A 22,632-nucleotide genomic window follows, 5' to 3' on the forward strand; every position below is an offset into this window, starting at 1 on the left:
AGGCAGTCCTCCCACCGGATATAACGTTCAGATCAGCACGGGTAGAGAACTTCGACAAAGGCAAGGTCAACGAAGTACGGGAGCTAGAAGTCAACAGCGCAGAAGAGAAAAGGCTTGATTCTTGCGTACGCACGGCCAAATACCTTGCTGTTTTGCGTAGGTACTACAACAAGAACGTTAAAGAGCGTTTCTTCATGGTCGGGGACTTAGTCCTAAAGTGGAAGACGAACCAGGCTGGTGTCCACAAACTCGCAACCCCATGGGAGGGACCCTTCATGATCAAGGAAGTCACACGCCCAATGTCTTACAGGTTAGCTCATCTAGACGGCACGGACGTACCGAACTCATGGCACATCGACAAGCTTAGACGTTTCTATGCTTAACTACTGAGATATGTACCCTACTTGTATTTTCGATTTACTTTACTAAAGCAACTATGATTTCTCCGACCGCTCTAATGTGTCACTCCGAATTTTATGGTTATTCTAACTTAAGCCAGTACAAGCCGACCACCACTCCTTCTACGGTTTTCGGAGCAGGCCCTGTCTCCGGTTCCTCCCAACACGTGCACAGGATCCGCTCTCTACGTTGCGGGTGATCGGCAGGTCCCCCCTGGTTTGGCTTGTCTGCGTCCACGTGTGCACAGGTTATAGTACCTCATACTCCGACCACATGCCAGACTAGGGCCGCACAAACTTTTCAGGATGACGTGTCGAGCAAAACGGTACAACTAAACAGAACGTTAACACGTTCCCACTTAGTTACACCAACAAAAATTTCAAGCTTAAAGTGTGTTTTGTATAAAACAAACAAGCTTATAATGATATACAGTTACGTTATTACAAGCTTGCCTGAAAAGGCTCAAGTTTACAATAACACAACTATGTCCTCCTTCTACAGCTCTAAGCCTATTGCATTGGCTGGTCGGGGCGCCTGGCATTTTCTGCTCGCCGCCTCTAATACCCTACTCGAGTCTCGGGGACTCTTGACCTAGTCAAGCTGAAGGGGATGGCCCCGCCGGTGCCTGGCTGGTCGAGACCGCAGGCTTCGTTGGTTGGCTTGCAGCTGATGGCATTTCTAGCTAGCTCGTCGATGGCATACCCTGCACAGGTGCTGTCGCACCTCCGCACAGGTTAATATCGCCAATTATCTTTGACGACAAGTCCAGCTGGGCCGTCCGAAGCTCTTCGGCCTTGTCTGGGTCTATCTCCTTCGGGTACCCAGCCTCCAAGCATTTGAGATCGATCAGGGGGTAGTGAGCACGCACCATGCTTAGCACATGGGCACCCGTGTACTCACCCGCCTCCTTCATGAAGTCTTGGAACCATCCCCATGCTTGCTTGCATCTCTCGATCAGTCCGGGCTGAGGCGTCCTTAGCTCTTCCTCTGTGAGCGCTGGGTCGATAAGGTCGAGGACGGGCACAATGCCGGTTGCCATTTCTTGGCACCGCTTGTTCCACGTGTCTCGCTCCTCGGTGGCCTTAAGGCATTGTGCTTTCTAGTCGTCACGCTCCTTGATCACGGCCTCCAGGTGCCTCTTGGCATTGACTTTCAAAACTGAAAACAGTACAAGACATCAAACGTGACGACACGACAAGGCAAGGTAGGCAATAGAATGAGAAAGGTGGTCTGGAGTGCTTACTTTTTAGGTCGTCCTTCATTCTGTTAGTGTGGTCTTGGAGTTCCGACTGGCTGCGTGCCAGTTTCTCATTGTCCTCCTTCAAGCGACCACATTCTGCAAGCACACGGCTTTTCTCCCCCTGGAGGCGGGTCACTTTAGCTTCTAAACCTGCATTACAGCTATTACTTCCAAGAACAAAATAACACAAGTCCCGCACTTGCTATGATACGGTGAAAACTTACCTGTTTTCTCCCGCTCTTTGTTTTTGAGCTGGCCGACCAGTTTTTGGTTCTGTGCTTCTTGTTCTATCCTCTCCTGGTCGGCGGCTTCAAGTTGGCGCTGTAGGCGTTCCACTTCAGCCATCAGCTCCTTATTGGTCGTCGTGATTCCTTCTATCTGGTCGAAGCACCTTTTTCGGTATCTTGCAGTTTTCATCAAGTCCTGCATACAGACAAGCTACGTTAGACAGTTCGACTACACAACAGGGTCAAGGACTCAAGCCAAATATACCTGGACTTCTGTCACCAGGCGCTTGGCCGCCCGTTCGACTCTTAAGGTCTCTTCGACCTCTGGGATTTCCTCGTGCATGACCCATTCGTCGTTCCGATAGCGCGATACATATACATGTTGTCGCCTATCTTAGGGACGGCCCAGGACTTCTTCCACTTCATCCTCTTCAGCCTCTGGTTCGGGAGGCGGCACCGGTCTAGAGTTCATAGACTCCATGACCACCAGGGCTTTCCCATGAGCCGTCACGTCGGCAACCATGTTCTGGGCAACTTCTGGCTGCTGCCCCTCGGCTAGATCCAGCTCCCTTGGCGCTGTGGTATCCGCCTCAGTAGGGTTCGTGCTTGGAGCACTTGCATTCTGCTCGGTTGTCTTCTTGACCAGCTGCTCGGGGACTGGCGTCTGGTCGTCCGCCTGCTGAGGCCCAGGCGGAGTCCCTGCCATGGGCTCCTCCACGGCTGGTTGCTGAGCAGTTTGTCCCGCCGTTGTTGGTGAGGACATTCCGCACCCAGCTAGCTGGTCGGGGCTTTCGGTCGACGCCGATCTAATGCATTCAGAGACAAATTCAGAAGATAATAGCATCCAATGCAAAATGCAAAGATTACATCAAAAATATAGATACTAACAGTTTTGACTTGCAGAAGGATGTGGCGAAGGAACGTCTCCTCGACCTCCCCTGCTTCGCTTGCTCGGCAGTTTCCACCGGGACTTGTTCAACTTCCGGTACGGGCGTCGGAGTATGATGCGGCATGTTCCCTTCGTTTGTCCTCTGTGTTGCAGTGGTCGGTGCTGTGACCACTGCTGGCGCAGAGGAGCCACCCTGCTCCGTCGGTCCCACCTGCCTTCTCCTTTTTCGGGGGATGAGCCGGGAGATGTCCACATCCTCTGCTTCGTCGTCTGACAGGGGGAAGATGGCTTGACGTCGTTTGCTGGCAGCCGGACGCCTACCAGCGGCTCTGGTCGAGGCGTCCTCTACGGTCTCGAGTACCGCCTAGTGAACGTCATCGGTCCTGGCGCTGGTCTGGGCGGCTGGGCCGGTAGCTTGCGGCCATTCTACACCAGGGGGAGGTGACACAAACACTCCTACCCAGTCACGGCCATTATACTAAGACACAAAATGAAGGAAAAGACAGTTATTTTCTTGATACAACATGACTCTACAGTTAAAAGGAGCCGTCATTTACCTTTGGGGGAGGTCGAGCCAGCTTGAAGGCGTGCTCGATGGCGTTTAGTGCAACATAATTGGGATCGGCCAGATTGAACAGCTCTCCAATCCTGGCCTTGATCTCCGTCTTGTCGAGCGGCTCTTTCCTGGTCCTTGTCGGATCCACGCCCCCTTGGTACTCGAAGCCAGGATGAATCCTTTTCTGGCATGGCTGAATTCGTCGGCTAATGAAGTTGCCGACCACGCTCGGGCCATCAAGCCTTGCCCACGGGATCATCCCGAGCAGTTCGGTGATCTGTTCCAAGTTCTCGGGCTTCTCCGACCAGCTATTTTTCTTCTCTGGAATTAGCCCCACGTCGCACAAAGTGATGGTGTTCGGCTCTTCACGGATGTAGAACCATTTCTTGTACCACTCATCCAATGAGGTGTTCCAGGGACAGTGCAGGTATTGGGCCTTCATGCCGTCACGCAGGTTCAGGTAGACGCCTCCAGCGATCTTCGAGCCGCCGCTCCCTTTTTTCCAAAGACAGAACAGGTGGCGAAAGAGGTCGAAATGGGGCTGGAAGCCACCATACGCCTCGTAGAGATGGATGAAGGTAGAGACGAGAAGAATCGAGTTGGGATGCAGATTGCAAATCCCAATCTCGTAGTACAAGCAGAGACCCTGAAGGAAAGGGTGCACTGGAATCCCAAAACCCTGTTTGAAGAAATCTTCGAAAACCACGATCTCACCTGGTTGTGGATTGGGGAAGCTTTCTCCTTCCGGTGCGCGCCATCCAGCGAGGGCTTTGTTGTGGAGCACCCCCATGGCGACGAGGTCTTCGATGGTTTGCTCGTTGCTCCGAGACCTCCACCACTCCTTTGCCATGATTCCACCTTTCTTCTGGCATCTCTCCTTGCCATTACTCTGTCCTTTCTAGGAGGGTGGATGCGGTGGCAAGGGGATTTTGGCGATGTTTCTCGGAGGAATAGGGTTTGGCAAGAGGAAGACGAAGGTGGCGGCGGCGAATGACGATGGGGAACGGTGACAGTAACTTGCCAGATCTATATTATAAATAACAAAGAGTACCGTTGTTTCGTCCGCCCGAGTTTCTTGGGAGACGTGCGCACGCGCGGCGGACGGATGTTCACACCACCTCGAGATCTGCGCCAATAAATGCGCTCCTTCGTTAACAGTGTATGCGCCTCTTCATTGATGGTGTAAGAGGGCCCACACTGACACACCTCAATACAGGTGTCAACCGACTGTTTGCCAAAAAAAAAAGAGGAAGACAGAATGATGAACTATACTTATTTGCTTTTTTGACCAGGCGTATCAGATTGGACTTGGCAGAGAATAGAGAAAAATAAGTATACCAAATCATAGTACAAGCAGCACAAGTGATCGGGGACTGCCCAGACCACTACTGTGCTCGGACACTGCCCAGACCACTACTGTGCTCGGGGACTGCCCAGGCCACTACTATGCTCGGGGACTGCCCAGGCCACTACTATGCTCGGGGACTGCCCAGACCACTACTGTGCTCGGACACTGCCCAGACCACTACTGTGCTCGGGGACTGCCCAGACCACTTTTGTGTTCGGGGACTGCTCCGACCACGGCCATGCCCGGGGACTGCACCGACCATTGCCATATTAAGGAACTGTTGTGATCACCGCTGTGCTCGGTTGAGAGACATTTATTTGGATCTTGCTACAAGGTTCATGCTTCGCCTTCCAGCAAGCTCGGGACTACGGAGACCCTGGCACCACATGCCTGCGTCACCTACCACCAGGCTCGGGGACTAAGTGGGCACACTTCACCTTGCGGTGAATGTGTTTGTTTAAATTGACCCCTGTGCTTTGAATGATTATAAGGATGCTCGGGGACTGCCCCGACCACTGCTTGAATAATGGTTCTCCTTGGCTACATGTGATTTGTACTCACATACAATTAAGAGACATTTCTTTAGACCTTGATACAAGGCTCGTACTTCGCCTTCCAGCAAGCTCGGGGACTGTGTCGGTACGATGCACCTACCGGTGCATCATGTTTTGCCTGTATGGCAATTCGGTTTTCAACTAAACTATGAATTCTTTTTAGACCCTGGCACCACGTGCCTATGTCACCTACTACCAGGCTCGGGGACTAAGTGGGCACACTTCACCTTGCGGTGAATGTTTTTGTTCTTCTACCCCTACGCTTCTGATGATCAAGGACGCCATGCTTCAAGACAACTTACATTTCTTTTCAGAAATACAAGTGGGCACACTTCTCAGGGCAGAAGTCTTTTTCTTTTTTAAGAGCACCATACATTCTTCGGACAACCTACTTCTCCGGTGATGATGGTGGTCGGAGGCGTCAAGGATTCAAGCCTCGCTTGTCGGAGAAGGTTAAAATGGCGTGTCGCAACATAATACATGATGCTCGGGGACTAGCTGTGGGGGTATTAACCCCTATACCCTTACGGCTAAGCTTGGGCTGGCCCGGATCAATGGGTCCAGTCCACCTGAAAGACGACGTGCGGCCCAGTTAACCTGATCGGAGACCCGCACAAGGAATCAAGATGGATTTGGCGACCAAGCAGGATCTTGGTCGGTTAGAATAGGAATCCTTATCCGGCCACATATGGCAATTGTAACTTACTAGGATTAGTTTCCAGATCTGTAACCCTGCCCCCCGGACTATATAAGGCGGGCAGGGGACCCCTCTAAAAAACATCTCTCATTGACATACAGCAATACAAATCAGACGCAGGACGTAGGTATTACGCCTTCTTGGCGGCCGAACCTGGATAAAACCTCGTGTCTGTCTTGTGTCACCGTCTTGTTTGGGGCTTGCGCATCTGTCTGCCGATATCTACTACCTTGGGCATACCCCTAGGTAGACTGCTGACCATATTTCGTTGACACCTTGTATCTTCACTTCTACATCTTGTAAGACTTATTATCAATTCATTATATTCCTATTTATATGGCTATGCTTACTTTGAATATATCTTGCATAGTTAAGATTGTCATTGCTTTTGTGTGCAGGTTCATAGAGCGCTTAGCTTGCTATAGTTTATCGATTGGGCTAAGTAGCCGAGCCTCGTGTAAATATGGTGCTTATACAATGCTCTGCCAGTGAGTACACCCTATTCTCTAGTTGTGTGGTAGCAGCAGGAGGTGATAGCCCCATCTATCCTTTGTAGTCCACGCCAAATTGAATAGGTTCTTAAATTATAGGAGCGTAGTCACGTCAGTAGAGTTATCTATTGTGGATGCTCTACTGTTTAAGTGGTGTCTTGAAGTGCATAAGAGTAGAGTTAGTCTTAGCTATAGTTGGATGTATATATACTTTGACCATATAATAGGAATATCATTGGAATCTACCTCACCCGTTGTTCTCCCGAGTTGACTAGTTTACATTAGCTTAGTGACCTATCCCTTGAGTGTCATTATGCTTTATTCCTATCATTATCTGCACCCCTATTCTTGGCATGCTGGTATGTTGACTGATAGATACTCCTTTGACATTAAATAAGTCTTTACTCCATTGTTTCCTTATGGTAAAATATGAATAATGATACTTGGAATACTCCTGGTAAAATGCTACAATGGTATTATGTGCACTTGTGAATCCTTCATATTCTATTTGCACTTATAAATACCAACAAGCATTTTTTGGCGTCGTTGCCGGGGAAACAATTGTCGTAAAGGTTTAGATCATTAACATACCACTAGCTTTAGTAGGATTACTCCTGTTCTGTTAAATTATGGAATAAGATAGGACAACATATGTCGTTTTGACCTTTCGGCGTGCTTCCACAAGAAAGACATTGAAGAACCTTGGGTGCCTGAACATTTAGGATCCATCAACACTAGAACCCTACAATCTCATAGGTTTGTATAGACATATATATTCTCTAACCATGTGTAGATTGGAGAAGAAGGTTAACGTCACAAGAATTGAAATCACATCTCAATTGACAGAAACAAATGCTGTACTACTCACAAATTCTATCTTGTGAGTCATGGTGAGTTTGATCAAGAAAGGTGAGATAGTCTTACTTATGGACTTTAAATTTGGTGAGTAGTTATCCTTTAACATAATGCATTCTATTGCATGCTTACTTTGAATAATCCATGCATCCACTCCGTTTAGTTTGAATTTTCTCATATCAAATCCACAGCATATTTAGTTCTTTGCATACATCCATGCCACTTGCATCAATTATCTAAATAAATAAATAATAATATCTCTCACCATGATCATGCTCTTTCATCTCTATTTGAATAAATCTCTATAGAACTTTCATGCTACCTTTGCCTACCATAGTAAGTTTTGGTTTGGAAGTACTGCACATACTTCTAGAGGCATTTAAATTAAGCCTAGTGCTTAGGTTAAATAGCCTTCCTTAATCAAATTAGACATGGAGTCTAGTTTGGTTATTGAACTAAAAATTGCTTGTGTAGACACTTGATATTTTGTTGGACTAACCCCTGCAGGAAACTCTCAAATCCAATCTAGGTAAGTCAAGAGATGAATTCACATCAGAAATGAATCAAGTCATGCAATGAACTCCAACAACTTTGCGTAAAAGAAGGCCTAGTTCATTCTTCATGGAAGGAAGAACTATGAGTATCAAGGTTTATCCACTTATCTCTTGTTGCAAGTTATCTTTGCCTTGAACCATGCTATAATGTAGAAAACACATAAAACTTGCTATAGAACATGATCTATGCTAAGGTAAATCTAAAAACAATCCTTCCATTAGCATAGAGGAAAATCACAAAAAAATGGACAACACAACCCGTGTTTTAAATTCGTTATTTCCCTTGGGTATGTGTCTATTAACATTTTGCAGGAAAGAATGAAAAGAAGATATGACTATTTATGGTTTGGTATTGTTTACACCAAAATTTGGGAGAAAGAACATGGGAACTCATAGGCTTTCAAGGTTGTGCCATTCAAGAAAGATCAATGTCAGTCGATTCAAATACAACTCTGGAATCGGATATATTAGGGTGACATCAGCAGACAGCAATGATGAACTACGATTGGCACCGGGAAATTACATGTCGGACTCTATAAGAAGGAAAAATTAGAGTCCAAGTTATCTTAAATTAGGAATGTTTTCATTATGCCAAAGATTGTATTAAGTCGTACTTGAGTAGGGTTCGTTTTAGGCTCTAGGTATAAATACCAAACCCCAGCTATTGTAGAGGGAAGGAATCAATCAAATACAAGTCAATTATTTTTTTCGGCTCCGGCCACCCCTTAGGAGAAGGAGTAGAGTAGATCTTAGCAAGTTCTTCAGCAAGTACGGCTGCATCGATCCGATCGACCTCCACTGCTTGTTGTAAGTACCGTCATGGTTTATACCTCTATTCGTATGGCTGCATCAATCCGGTCGACCCCCACTGTGGCTCTGGTATAAGCTAGTTATCAACTCTTACCTAATGCAAGTATGGCTTGTGTGATTCTGCCTCACACCCCACTACTTGAATTGGATCAAGGTCAAGTTATCGGCTCTATCTTAGAGTGGCTGTCTTTGGTAGATTCATTAAGTTACCGATATTGCTTACTACTTTCATTGTTTATCTAATTACAACAATATCACTCTGCCCGATTGAGATTGATGTGGATCGGCCTTACATCTTGTTTAACTCATCGTTTGCTAATCTAGAACTGATCTAACCTACATCTTAAATGATGAGTTATGTTTTTATCAGCTATTTTGTGTCAATCTTAATCGTGCATAGCGTGCGGTTAAGGCATGTTCGATCTTGAGTAGATCTATCGGGTAGGGATAACCGTTCCGTGCCCGTCATCATGGCCTGTGGGATTCTACCTCTCACCCCACTGTTGGCACCGTGGAGTGGGGATCGTTGGTTGATAGACCCGTTCCTAAGAAGACAGGACCTTAATTGTGCGCTATGCCTAAATCGGCTATTTAGCCGATATCGAATGCTTTCACGAACAGTTCACATCACGAGATCGTTGAAGTAGAGATAAGTTGAAAGATGTGTTAGCCCCATGATCTTGTTATTGTATTACGGCATGCATGATTCTGCCTCATGCCCCACTAATATTAGTAATGAGTTAGGGTTGTCTAGTCTATTGTTGTTTCTATGGCCTGCATGATTCTGCCTCATGCCCCACTAGTCATGGTGATGGATGAGATCTAACATGTTCATTAGATTTATCTTTATTAAACGATTAAGTGATGCTGAATTGTTTCTTTATATAAAAAAGAGTTTGGTTACTCGTAATCATTGGCTCACTATGGACCGATCATCATTGATATCTTATTGCCATTGATTAATATCCGTTTAAATGATGTTTATCCTGAATGATAACCGATTCCCTTCACATGACCCCATGAGCTCTAACTGACTTATTCTCATGAATATACTGGAATCGGCTATTTAGCCTATTTCCTTTCATATCAGCTCTCACAGACGTACATTTGGAACTGTCTGGCAACACCAGCAAGTTCTGCCCTTAATTACTAATGAACTTTCTCTCCTTGTCAATTGCAGGGTCAAAATGACTGGCACGCCTTAGGAGGATTGCATAGGATCAACCACCCCTGCACTGAGGCTAGGCAGATCTGCTCCATCGAGCGGACCCTTCTGGCTTGCTACGTGTGTCCTCGGCATGGGACGAAATTCTATGTCGACACACGTTTCTAGCATGCCCGGTGGGACCCCACAATCATCATGGCGTTTCACAACAACGACAACATCCTTATGGTACATTAAGAAGACCTGCCTGATGAAGATATGGATACCATCAATAAAGCTATGGAAGAGTTTTAGAAGAAGTGTTTGTTGTCCTACACCAAAACACGTGACAACACAATTATTCAAAAATTTCCACTACCAAGGTTCTACTACATGGTAGACAGATACGGTCAAAGCTAAAGATAGGTGTTTCTTTGCAGAAGCCATAGACAAGTCTGTTCGTGATGCCATATCAAGCCGCAATGAAGCTTTTGTTGACGCGTTTCACAACACCATGAAAGAGGCGATTCATGAAATTCCAGTTGGTTAGGTTGGATCGACTTGTTATAATATTCTAGATCCGTTAACCTAAGGGACTAATCAAGTCGGTACCCGTCATCAAGAAGCATCACCAACTGGTAATGTGGGTGTCCAGACACTTCAAGGTTCATCTGAACAAACTCCGGGTACTGCTACAAATTAGATACAATACAATCCTGGACCATTAGTACATCATGTGCAGCAGCCAGTGGGGCAAAGTCAAAATGAGATGATCAATTTTGGCACATCAGGCCACATACCGTCGTTGGCTCAGAAGATAGCACCATCCATTTAGAGGATCCGTAGAGATATAGATCCTTATGTCTATAATCAGAGACTTCAAGCAGCAAGCCAGCAAAGGAGCCAACAGATTGAGATTCCACAAGGCTATCATTATGGCATGGATTATAACACCCTCCACATGATACCAAATCCAGGATATCAAGGCACGCATGATTTCAATCCACAGATGGGTCAGCAAGTACCGAGAAATCCAAATCTACAAGCTGACGAGTTGTTGCTCAAGGTGACCGAGATAATGAAGAATCAGTTTGGTTTGAAGCCAAAAGGAATGACCTTTTTGTACAAACGCCCATATCCAGAATGGTATGATTTGGTCACTCTTCCTACAAATTATAGGCTCCTAGAGTTTGCCAAGTTCACTAGTCAAGACAGTACAAGCACAATAAAACATGTCAGTCGGTATCTTACATAATTAGGCGAAGCATCAGTTGAGGATGCCCATCGAGTTTGTTTCTTCTCCTTGTCCCTGTCAGGGCCGGCCTTCACTTGGTTCTCATCATTACCAGTCAACTCCATTGCCAATTGGGCCGACCTAGAGAAGAAGTTTCATACATATTTTTACACTAGGACTGGAGAGAAGAAAATAACCGATTTGACAACCATGAGACAGAGGACTAATGAATCAGGCATTGAGTTTCTTCAAAGATTCCGAGAGACTAAGAATCTGTGTTTATCATTGAGCTTGGCCGATGATCAACTAGCTGCTTTAGCCGTCCAAGGAATGCTGCCAATGTGGAAAGAAAAGCTGCTAGGACAAGAGTTTGACAACTTGGGACAATTGGCTCAATGGGTAGCAGCACTCAATAGCCAATTCCAGAGTATGCGTAGAGATACCCGATTCTAGAAGAACACCACAGTAGCCGAAGCTTATGATCCATATTCAGTCGATGACGGCTATGAAGACGAAGAAGAAGAGGTTGCTGTAGCTGAATGGAATTGGGGCAAGAAGACAGTGATGGTGCCAAATCCTTGGGGAAGAGGAGTTGAGGAGAGTTATGACTTTAATGTTACCAAATCAGACAAGCTCTTCGATTTCTTTCTTGAGAAGGGGCAGATCAAGTTGCCCGATGGTCATGTCATGTTGCCCCCTAATTAGTTGAAGAACAAGAAGTTCTGCAAATTCCATAATGCTACTTCTCATTCCACTAATGAATGCAGAATCTTTAGGCAGCATATACAGAGAGCTATTCAGCAAGGGAGACTCAAATTTGATACACCTCGGAAGATGAAAGTCGATGATAATCCTTTCCTAGGAGATCAGAACATGGTTAATGCTGGGCTGTTCAAAGGAAAAACCAAGGTCCTAACATCGACCAAATCAAGAGAAGCTAGGATAGTCGATCCTAAAAGGCAAATATCAGTTGATGAGTATAGAGAGATTAGAAGACGTCGTGCCGAACAAAAGAGCCAATACAAGTAGAGGAAGACGTCGAAAGCAGAGACATCAAAGTCGTGGGTCACATCTTGGATTCTGTTGAATAAATGGTAGTGGCAGAAGGAAAAGGATTATCAATGTTGGTTAAAAGATCAAGCATACCAGCATCAATTAGAAGAAGAGAGGTATGAAAGGGAACAAGCTGAATTACATTGGAATTGTCCCTTCTTTAGACATTGCTGGAATGAAGGTTTGAAGCTGCCTACCAAACACGACTGTTCAGAATGTAGCAATCAATATCGGGAGTATAGGCAATCTTGAACCAACCACTGGTCTATCCATGCTCAAGATGCATATCATCATAACAACATGGATCGGCGCTTAAAAATGAAAGTGTTCATGATCGGTTGGGAAAAAGAGTCATTGGACAGGACTAGACTGATCATGAAGAGGAAGGCACTGAAAGAAGATACACGTGGCAGGAAGGCTAGTGGTGCCTAGGAGATTTGACGAGAAGCCAAAAGAGGAGGGTGCAGTGCCTAAGGAACAGAGAGATGGAACAGGCTCAGGCACCCAGTAAGACTCAAGTATGGCATGCTAGGCAGATGGCTGATAAGAGGCAACCATCGGCTAATATCCAAGTGGCTTTTCTGTTACCATTAGAATTTAGAGCTCCGGCAGATCAGGAAGTTTATTCAGACTTTGATGAGTCAGAGTATGAAGAGATGGTTGCCAAGTTAACAGTTGTGCAGCAAGCAATATTTGATAAGCCAGTCAAGCATCGGCACTTAAAGGCTTTATATATGAAAGGTTTTGTTGATGGGAAGCCGATGAACAAGATGTTGGTGGACGGAGGTGCTTCTATCAATCTTATGCCATACACCACTTTTCGTAAGCTTGGCAAGGGACTAGGAGATTTGCTTGAGACCAACATGATGCTTAGAGACTTCGGAGGAAATACATCCAAGACCCGAGGGGCAATAAACGTCGAACTGGTAATCGGGAGTAAAACTCTTCTCACCATGTTCTTTGTCATTGATGGGAAAGGATCATACAGTTTACTCCTTGGTCATGATTGGATTCATGCAAATTGCTGCATACCATTGACCATGCATCAGTGTTTGATTCAATGGCATGGAGATGATGTCGAACTGGTTCGTGCTGATGAGTCCGTAAGCATCGCAACAGCTGATCTAGTCTTTTGGGAACTAGGAGATTTCGAGTGTTTTTCTAGCAAGTCATAATGAAGGAGGCTTCATTAAGATCAGCAACAAATGCCAACAGTCGATGCAAGCGATCGGCTCTGAGAGTTTATTTTAGTAAAAAAGGTTATGGCTTCATATCGGCCATTGGAATAAAGGAAAACAAGTATTAGTTGTGAGGTTTAGGCCGATGCATGAATGCTAGATAAGGTGGCGAATTCAGAGTTAATGGATTTGAAGAAGTCATGTTTCACTTAACAGGATGTTCGACCTAGGTTAATTACTCATCTGACCTTTGATATTGAAAGTTCTACGAGACATTATCCTGATGTCTGATCAACATCTGATAGCCAATTCGTTCTTGGCTCTAATAGCCGGTACCAGAATTGTATCGCCTCTAGTTCAAAAAATAAACATCTTCAAAGACAGTAATAGCCGATATGATATGTACCACCTATAGAACAAAGGCAAAAGAAAAAGCAGTCATACGCAAAGGTACCAAACGACTGAAGGAGGGAAATCGAAGGATTCTCTTAATAGAAGTCATGTTTTCAGACTCAACTAGATTAAGATCAGAAGTCTGAGATTAGTTGTTTTAAATCAGCTCTTTAGTCAAAACAAAGATACAATGAGACAACAGGAAAGTATGGTCATACATGCATTAACTTATGAATTACAAGTTCAAGACATCCTAGATAATTTTCAATAGTTCTAGCCAGATGACATCGACTTCTGCAATCATTTGCTCGTACTCTTCAGCTATTCTAGGAGTATTCTCAAAACTGCTACGAATGGCTCTACTTCTTTTTACTTTGGCCAGTAATTCCTATTTCTTCTGTTTGATGGCATCAGGGATTTGGTCTAGAGTAAACTTGCGATGGTCAATAGCAGCTTTCACACTTTCCAGTTCCTTCTCAAGTTCAGCACGTTTGATTTCTAGCTAGGAAAGTTCCGGATCGGTCCTAGAGGAGGAATTTTTCAGATCATCAATTAGCCACATCAACTCTTTAGCCTCTTGCTTGTTGGAGCTGTCCTGGGCCATCAAAGCTTTGTGGTTGGACAGGTTTCTCTGAATCTTTTTCGCCTTCAGAGCTTGATCTTCAAAAGAAGACAAATATAACAAGACTCTGGAGAGGGTTGGAGATGGATCACCCTTTACAGCCAAGAAGACTCTCTGCATCGAGTTGGTGTCTTGGATCAGATCGACTACGTCCTTCTCGAGCATTGGCAATATATGTCTTAGCCGCTTTCTGGTCTCTTCCGATAGGGCTTCACTAGGAGAAGTAGCTGACGATTTGATTTCATCGTCATCAAAATATTCCTCAAAATTGAGAGAATGGCTCTGGGCTGGAAGATTGGATGCCTATGTACAAGGGAAAACTTGATTAGAAGGTTTGACTTGATTTATTGCAAAGTGAACAACAAAGAAGATATGGTGCCTTCTCTATAGCGGCCTCTGTCGGAGGGGAAGGGGCAGTTGATGATGCTCTAATAACATCTAGCTAAGTCGGCTCTAAACTTCCAACGTTGGCATCTACAATGACAGGGTAAATTTTCAGTTCATGATTGTCACGATGGAAAAGAACGTATAGTTTCCTTACCATTAGGTGTGTGCCGGATTGAGGGATCAGCTGTCTGAACACCAACCATAGGATTATTCCCAATGTCAATTGGATCATTGCCAATAGGTAACTACTAGATTCCTATTCTTGCATGAATGTTTCATCAAAGGATGTCTAGAATAATGAATAGCCAAATAAGAAGTGGGGATAACAATGAATCAAGAAAATCAAGAAAGATGCTCTAGTAAATTTCAAAGATGGAACTTACATTTTCTGTCATTATGGGAGTATCGGTTATTTCAGCCGAGATTGGCTCCATTCGTGGATCAGCCGATGAAGGTTCAGTTGAGGCTAAATCAAATGCCTAGGATAGCAATCTGGTGCCCAAAGTAGACTGTGATGCAATGCTCGATAACTATAGAGGAACGAGATTAGAAAAGTTAAACACCAATCTGAGGAGAAGGCAAATTGATTACCTAAATAGCTGATGGTCTCGTTCTACATAGTCTCTTCCTAGTAGTAACCTTCTAAGTTACCCCTAGAGATGCCTTGCGCTTTGGGGGTGACGTGTCACAATTGTGGGAGCAGCAGGGGGTCTCATCAACCACTTCAAGGAAGGTGCGGCTGATCCCATCCTTGAAACTGGGCATGAGGGTTGGTAATCTATGGGACGCCCTCTCTTGTCTAGGCTTGGAGGGTCAAATTTGACATCCTGAAAGGATCAATCAGAATGATTGGCAAAAAGATTCGCCAAGTAATCTATCTAAAAAGGGAAATAAAAGATTACCTCACTACCAGAAGCAAATTCCACATCTAGAGCTATACACAGAGGGTGGACTGGCCCACAGAAAAGATGGGAACGCCATTCTTGCCACCAGGTGTCGAAGAGGCTAGGAGAGAAACTAGCTATGACCCAGTCGTGCAAGGAAAAAGAAGGAAGGTCTAACCCCAATTGAAAGATTCTGGAAGCTTCTAGCACGTTGCTGACATCTTCCCTTGGCTTCAACATGTTCTCAAAGAATAGACGGGGGGTGAAGTTGGCCGAGGCCAAACTGACGGGCCACAAAAGAAGGGCTGTAGAACTCATAGGTCGGAGGATTGCCCAGGGTGGAGGAGCCTTTGACCATTTTGCCATGACCATGATGAAATTCGACCCGAAGAACACATGGCTTAATAAAGGTATTAAAGATCGCGACCGCTATCTTGTCCAAGTAGCCGGACTCAAATCAGAACTTGAATGGAAAGATCAGTTCATCATCCTCCTTGTAAGGTAGCCAAGTTAGGACGGCTACATCAAACCCTCTGTAAAGCTTTTTCAAGAAGTGGCCAACATCGAAGCCAATGGTTATGGTCGATGCAGCCTCACCATAATTCATACACTGTAGGGTTCTTCCTTCTTCGCCTCTATATTACTCATCAAAATTAGAGGAAGGAAAACTCAGATCTCTGAGATTAGGCCTTACCGACTTATGCATGTACAGATTGAGCTACAATTGTATTAGCCACCAAGGGCCACTAATAGTCTATACTGGTTCGTTCTTCAGCAGTTGAGCAACCACTTGGTACATCAGATGATAAGCAGCTCCCAGCAGATATTTTCCAAGAGGGATATCCTTACCTAATGCTAGGTGTTCTGCCATAAGTTTGTAATTATAAGTTAGGCCACAAGATGACCCACAAAAGATCAACTTCTCTAGCCACATATTCAGAAAGGCCACATACTCTTATTCACTAACAGATGATCCATCCTCAACATGATTCAGAATGTAACTTGCCCATCCGGTATAGTCTGCTATCTTGGCCAGTCTTTTGGAACCAGCACTCAAGTACTCATAAGGTTGCATTGATCCAATAGTTCTAAGGCCGGTCAACTTGTATACATCGGCCAGGGTAATGGTCATCGGGCCATGGCAAAAAATGAAAGCATTTAGAGCATTGGACCAAAAATAAGAAGCAGAGATCAGGAGTGAATCGTTTCTCTCCATTTCAGACAACAAAAGTGTCAGACACTGGTTTAGATCATAAAGCTCCCAATCTCCACCCTTTTTCGTGGATACCCTACAAAACCAGTCTCTCCATCCCTTAGGCGCTTTAGGCCAGTTTTTTATGGGAGTCTTGTTCCAAGAAGACAAGTCCACCATGGACCTTTTAAAAGGGATCTAGTGGGTTTCTCGGTAGATAAAATCAGATGGATCAGGGTCTCCCATCGGCTCGAGGAAGTAAGCATTAGGAACAATAGCCAATGGAATCAAGATCTCGTTCTTCATTTCCTAGAAATCGGATAAAATAAATTCAAAAGGAGCAGAAATACAGGGTAACGGCCGACACTTGGAGAACAAAAACTAGAAACATACCTTAGGAACATGATCATAGGTCACCATCATAGCCGGAGCAAGTTTAGATCTAACAAAGATAGCTCGAATAAACGGTTTGACAAAATGGTGGATTTGCTAGGGTTTGGGTCACCGGTAATGGCAGCGTCGGCTGTTGAAGTTGGCTCCAGAAAAGAGGGGAAAACAAAAAGGCTAAGTGCGTCGAAAGAGGCACTATTGATGTTATGTGAGGCTTAGGCCGAAAAGTCAGGAGTTATGTGTATTTCTCGGATAAGGACGGTTGCGGCATGGTAAACCGATGAGTCGGAATTTTGGGACAAAACTATTTTATCCCAAAATTGGGGGGCATGTGTTTACACCAAAATTTGGGAGAAAGAATGTGGGAACTCACAGGCTTTCAAGGTTGTGCCAGTCAAGAAAGATCGATGTCAGCCGATTCAAATACAACTCTAGAATCGGATATATTAGGGTGACGTCAGCAGACAACAATGACGAACTACGGTTGGCACTGGGAAATTACATGTCGGACTCTACAAGAACGAAAAATTAGAGTCCAAGTTATCTTAAATTAGGAATGTTTTCATTATGCCAAAGATTGTATTAAGTCGTACTCGAGTAGGGTTCGTTTTAGGCTCTGGATATAAATACCAAACCCCGGCTATTGTAGAGGGAAGGAATCAATCAAATACAAGTCAATTACTTTTTCGGCTCCAGCCACCCCTTAGGAATAGGAGTAGAGTAGATCTTGGTGAGTTCTTCGGCAAGTATGGCTGCATCGATCTGGTCGACCTCCACTGCTGGTTGTAAGTGCTGTCATGGTTTATACCTCTGTTCGTATGGCTGCATCGATCCGGTCGACCCCCACTACGGCTCTGGTATAAGCTAGTTATCGACTCTTGCCTAATTCAAGTATGGCCTATGTGATTCTGCCTGACACCCCACTGCTTGAATTGGGTCAAGGTCAAGTTATTGGCTCTATCTTAGAGTGGCAGTCTTTGGTAGATTCATTAAGTTACCGATATTGCTTATTTCTTTCATTGTTTATCTAATTACAGCAATATCACTCTGCCCAATTGAGATTGATCTGGATCAGTCTTACATCTTGTTTAACTCATCGTTTGCTAATCTAGAACTAATCAAACCTACATCTTAAATGACGAGTTATGTTTTTATCGGCTGTTTTGCGTCAATCTTAATCGTGCATAGCATGCGGTTAAGACATGTTCGATCTTGAGTAGATCTATCGGTTAGCGAGAACCATTTCCTGGCCCGTCATGATGGCCAGTGGGATTCTGCCTCTCACCCCACTGTTGGCACCGTGGAGTGGGGATCGTTGGTTGATAGACCCGTTCCTAAGAAGATAGGACCTTAATTGTGCGTTATGCCTGAATCGGCTGTTTAGCCGATATCGAATGCTTTCACGAACAGTTCACATCATGAGATCGTTGAAGTAGAGATAAGTTGAAAGATGTGTTAGCCCCATGATCTTGTTATTGTATTGCGGCCTGCATAATTCTGCCTCATGCCCCACTAATATTAGTAATGAGTTAGGGTCATCGAGTCTATTGTTGTTTCTATGGCCTGCATGATTCTGCCTCATGCCCCACTGGTCATGGTGATGGATGAGATGTAACATGTTCATTAGATTTATCTTTATTAAACGATTAAGTGATGCTGAATTGTTTCTTTATATAAAAAAGAGTTTGGTTACTCGTAATCATTGGCTCATTGATATCTTATTGCCATTGATTAATATCCATTTAAATGATGTTTATCCTGAATGATAACCGATTCCCTTCACACGACCGCATGAGCTCTAACTGACTTATTCTCATGAATATACTAGAATCGGCTATTTAGCCGATTTCCTTTCATATCGGCTCTCACAACCGTACATTCGAAACTATCTGGCAACATCGGCAAGTTCCGCCCTTAATTACTAATGAACTTTCTCTCCTTGTCAATTGCAGGGTCAAATTGACTGGCACGCCTCGGGAGGATTACACAGGATCGACCACCCCTACGCTGAAGCTAGGCAGATCTGCTCCATCGAGCAGACCCTTCTGGCTTGCTACGTGTGTCCTCAGCACAGGACGAAATTCTATGTCAACAGGTATGAATCTATGAACACAACCCAAACCACCACTACAGCGGTGGAAGTGGATGAACAAATCGACAGGCTATGAGCAACATCGAAGACAACCTAGCATTGAGCCTTCCCAAGACTCAAGCTAGGGTTCTAATGAGAAGCAGGATGCAACCCACCTTGTATTAGCCAAGAATACGTCTGCTTCCATCATCTTTGAAAACACCATCTCACACGTCATCAGCAAGGACCAAGACAACGAGATGCCACTACATCATGGCGTACATTCTCATGCCAACAGGCATCATCAGTTAATGGTTCACTGCGGACTGTGTGTAGTAAGGCCATGAACGACCATGGTCACACAAAAGACACCCCTAAGTCATTGGAGATGAAGCTTTCATGCAAACACCAATGAAGTTCCTTCCTTGATCATCAAGATGGCTGGTGTATCACTAACAAACAAAGAAGAACTCTCCATCATGCCATTAGAGGACAAAGATAACCAAGGAGGAACTTGAGTTTACATCTCCAATGGACCCTAACTCATCAACCAAGAATCAACAAAAAATCAAGAAAGGTTGATGGAACAAGAGCATGCAATTGTTCACATCTTCATCTCCAGGATCGAGGCTTAATACAAGGAAAGGTATTGCTTAACAGACTATGAGCTCTCATCAATAGGTAAATTGAATAAGCCATGAAGCGCTCCCTGGTAGGTACATCAGACAAGTTTCCTTCAGGTATGTTTGTCACTAATCATTTCAACAAAAAGAAGGAAAACATAAGGTATATTCAACCAAGTATTATGCAACATAGAATCACATTCATAGGAGAATTCTATCATCCAAGCTAGATTTTGCATTCTACAAAATTCAAGTTTGGGGGATGGAGTTCTTTAAAAACATCTAATGCCATGTTGCTAATTTTTCTTGGTCATCATTACCTTCATGATGTGCTCGACTTGCTAAATCACTAACAAGTAAAAATTTAAGTAATCATGCTCCTTTGGGTCACCATATATAATCTTGTTTCTACTTGAATGAATCTCTTTAGTCTTTTAAGCTTCCTTGTTCTGTTACAAGTATGCTTTAGAATATTATTCAAACATGATTATTGAATCAAAACATATTTGTATAAAATTTGGTTGTATATATGGACTAACCCTTGCAGGAAAATATTCAAATTTTGTTGGGAATATTAGGAGATCATTCATAGAAATAGATCAAGGTTTGAGGTATTTTTCAAAATGATTTTACACATCTTTGCCTTAACCTTGTTGGAAATTTGAAGTAGTGGTGAACAATAAAGGCATATTATTTAAAACATGCAATATAGATGACCTTTAGCTCTATGACAACACTATCCTTATTTTGAATCATTTGTATACTCCTTCAGGTATGTGTTGTCCACTAATCCTTTGTAGAGAAGAAACAATGGGTAGAGCAGAATGTCCAAACAGAATGACAAGATACACAAAAGAAAGAACAAAAAGATGGAATGACAAAAGAATGAGAAAGGAGTGCGACATAGGAGACATAATGCTCATGAACAGCTTAACCAAGGAAAGCTTCAAGCAGGAAGAGAAGACCACCACAAGTCATCTACCCTTCATCACAAGGTGTCATTCCGCTCCAATAATGAAGGTAACATCTTAAGGTAAGTGGTTATCATTTTCCTCTTGATCTTGGTATGCACATAAATGAAGACACAAACATGTTTGAGTTACAACTTTGCTTGATTCAACCAGATTAACTGATTATGTTTTGTTCCTTAAGTTTGTTCATAGAACCACTTTCTTGATCTCATAGTCTTAACCAAATGAGCTAAAATGTTGCGTATCTTATCTTTAAAAGATGATAGTCATAACCATGTAAAGTTTGATACATTATAAAGATGGACAATCCTTCCATAGGTTAAGCAACTCTATAACACCCTAGGTGTTTGGCTTCCACATTGCACTTGCATTTCATAAACATGAGCATCATGAATCCATTCATGAGCTTAGATTGTATGAAACATGCTTCTAAAACATTGCAACATATTGTTATATTCCATGTGTGTTTGTTTTAGGAAGTGAATAGGGTGCAACCCTCAAGTGCAACATGTGCAACACACTTTCGTGAAACATGGTTAGCTAGTACAATGCCATAAACTTAGGAAACACATGAAACATGGTTTTGAAACAGAAGTAACAAAGTCACTGTTTTTCCTGGTTTCAATACATGTGATGCTTGATTTTGGGTGACCAATGTGTGGTGTGGCTAATTATCCACTTAAGCAACTTAGTTATACTTAGAATGTCATTATGAACAATGTTCATGTTGATCATTTTGCCTAATTAAGTTTCCAAGTCATGGTTTGACTAGTGTTGACCTCTAGAGCTCTTTTGTTTCACTTATTAAAAAGTATAGCTTAGAATGTTTGCATGTCTGAGAAACCTAAAGCAAAGTTGTAGCAAATTTTATAAGGAACGAAAGTTATTTTCTAACCATCTCATTAAAATGTGCAGAACATACTCAAAAAGGGCCCACAACTCAGTTTTGAGGTCTAATTGGAGACTGAAAATTTTCTAAGTCACAAAGCAAGTTTCAGTTTCATGTGTTGATGTTTGGAGCATTGTATCTCCCAAACCAAGCCGAACTAGCTCGAGCTCCAATTGTAAAAGTTGTAGCCCTCATGTTGATCTCCAACTTTGTCAACTACACCATCAGCTAGATCATCACGGTTTGGAAGTTATGGATCATGGAAATGGCACTATCAGAAGGCACCTTTGGTAACTGAATCGAAAAATTCAGACATGCTACAGTGCCGACCGGCCATAGGCCTCTGCTACCACGTGGCCGGCCTGGCGCCACTGCCTGTTGTCCTCCGCTTGAAGCCACATCCTTCCACCCTCCCAGCTCACTCTCATTCACTTTCCTTCACCTCTGCGCAGCGTTCGCCGCGATAGCCACCGCCTCCGCCATTGACGCCGAGCACATGCCGTCGCCTAGCTCCCTTGCCCCTGCAAAAACGCAACCTCCAGCTAACCCACAACTCCACTGTAGCCTCCTTTAGCTCGTCCACCTCACCGTTGAGCTGGAGAACCAAGGTAGTGGCCACATTTCCATTTCTATCGCCGTCCAGACCTCGTCGGAGTTGCGCTCTCCGTGGCCAGCGGTGCACCGCTCCTCTCTTCCTTCCCTAGCTCTCGTCTAGCCTTCTCCATCATGCACTAATGCTTGGGTGAAGATGTCACCATCCACGCCAGTCCAGCCGAGCCGAAACATGGCCGCGCGCCGCCGTGCGCCATGGCTGAGCTACCGATCTCCGTGGCCGGGGTACTTAGGAGCCGGTAGGGTTTAGGGTTAGGATATCAATCGGTGCGGGAGGTCATGGCGAACACGGAGGTACCCTCCTCGTCGCCGGTGATGCCACCGTTGGTGAGCTCCGCCGGTTCTGCATCGAGCAAGCCGCCTCCCCTG

The sequence above is a fragment of the Miscanthus floridulus genome, chromosome 1 (genome assembly GCF_019320115.1).
Source record: "Miscanthus floridulus cultivar M001 chromosome 1, ASM1932011v1, whole genome shotgun sequence".
Classification (NCBI taxonomy): Eukaryota; Viridiplantae; Streptophyta; class Magnoliopsida; order Poales; family Poaceae; genus Miscanthus; species Miscanthus floridulus.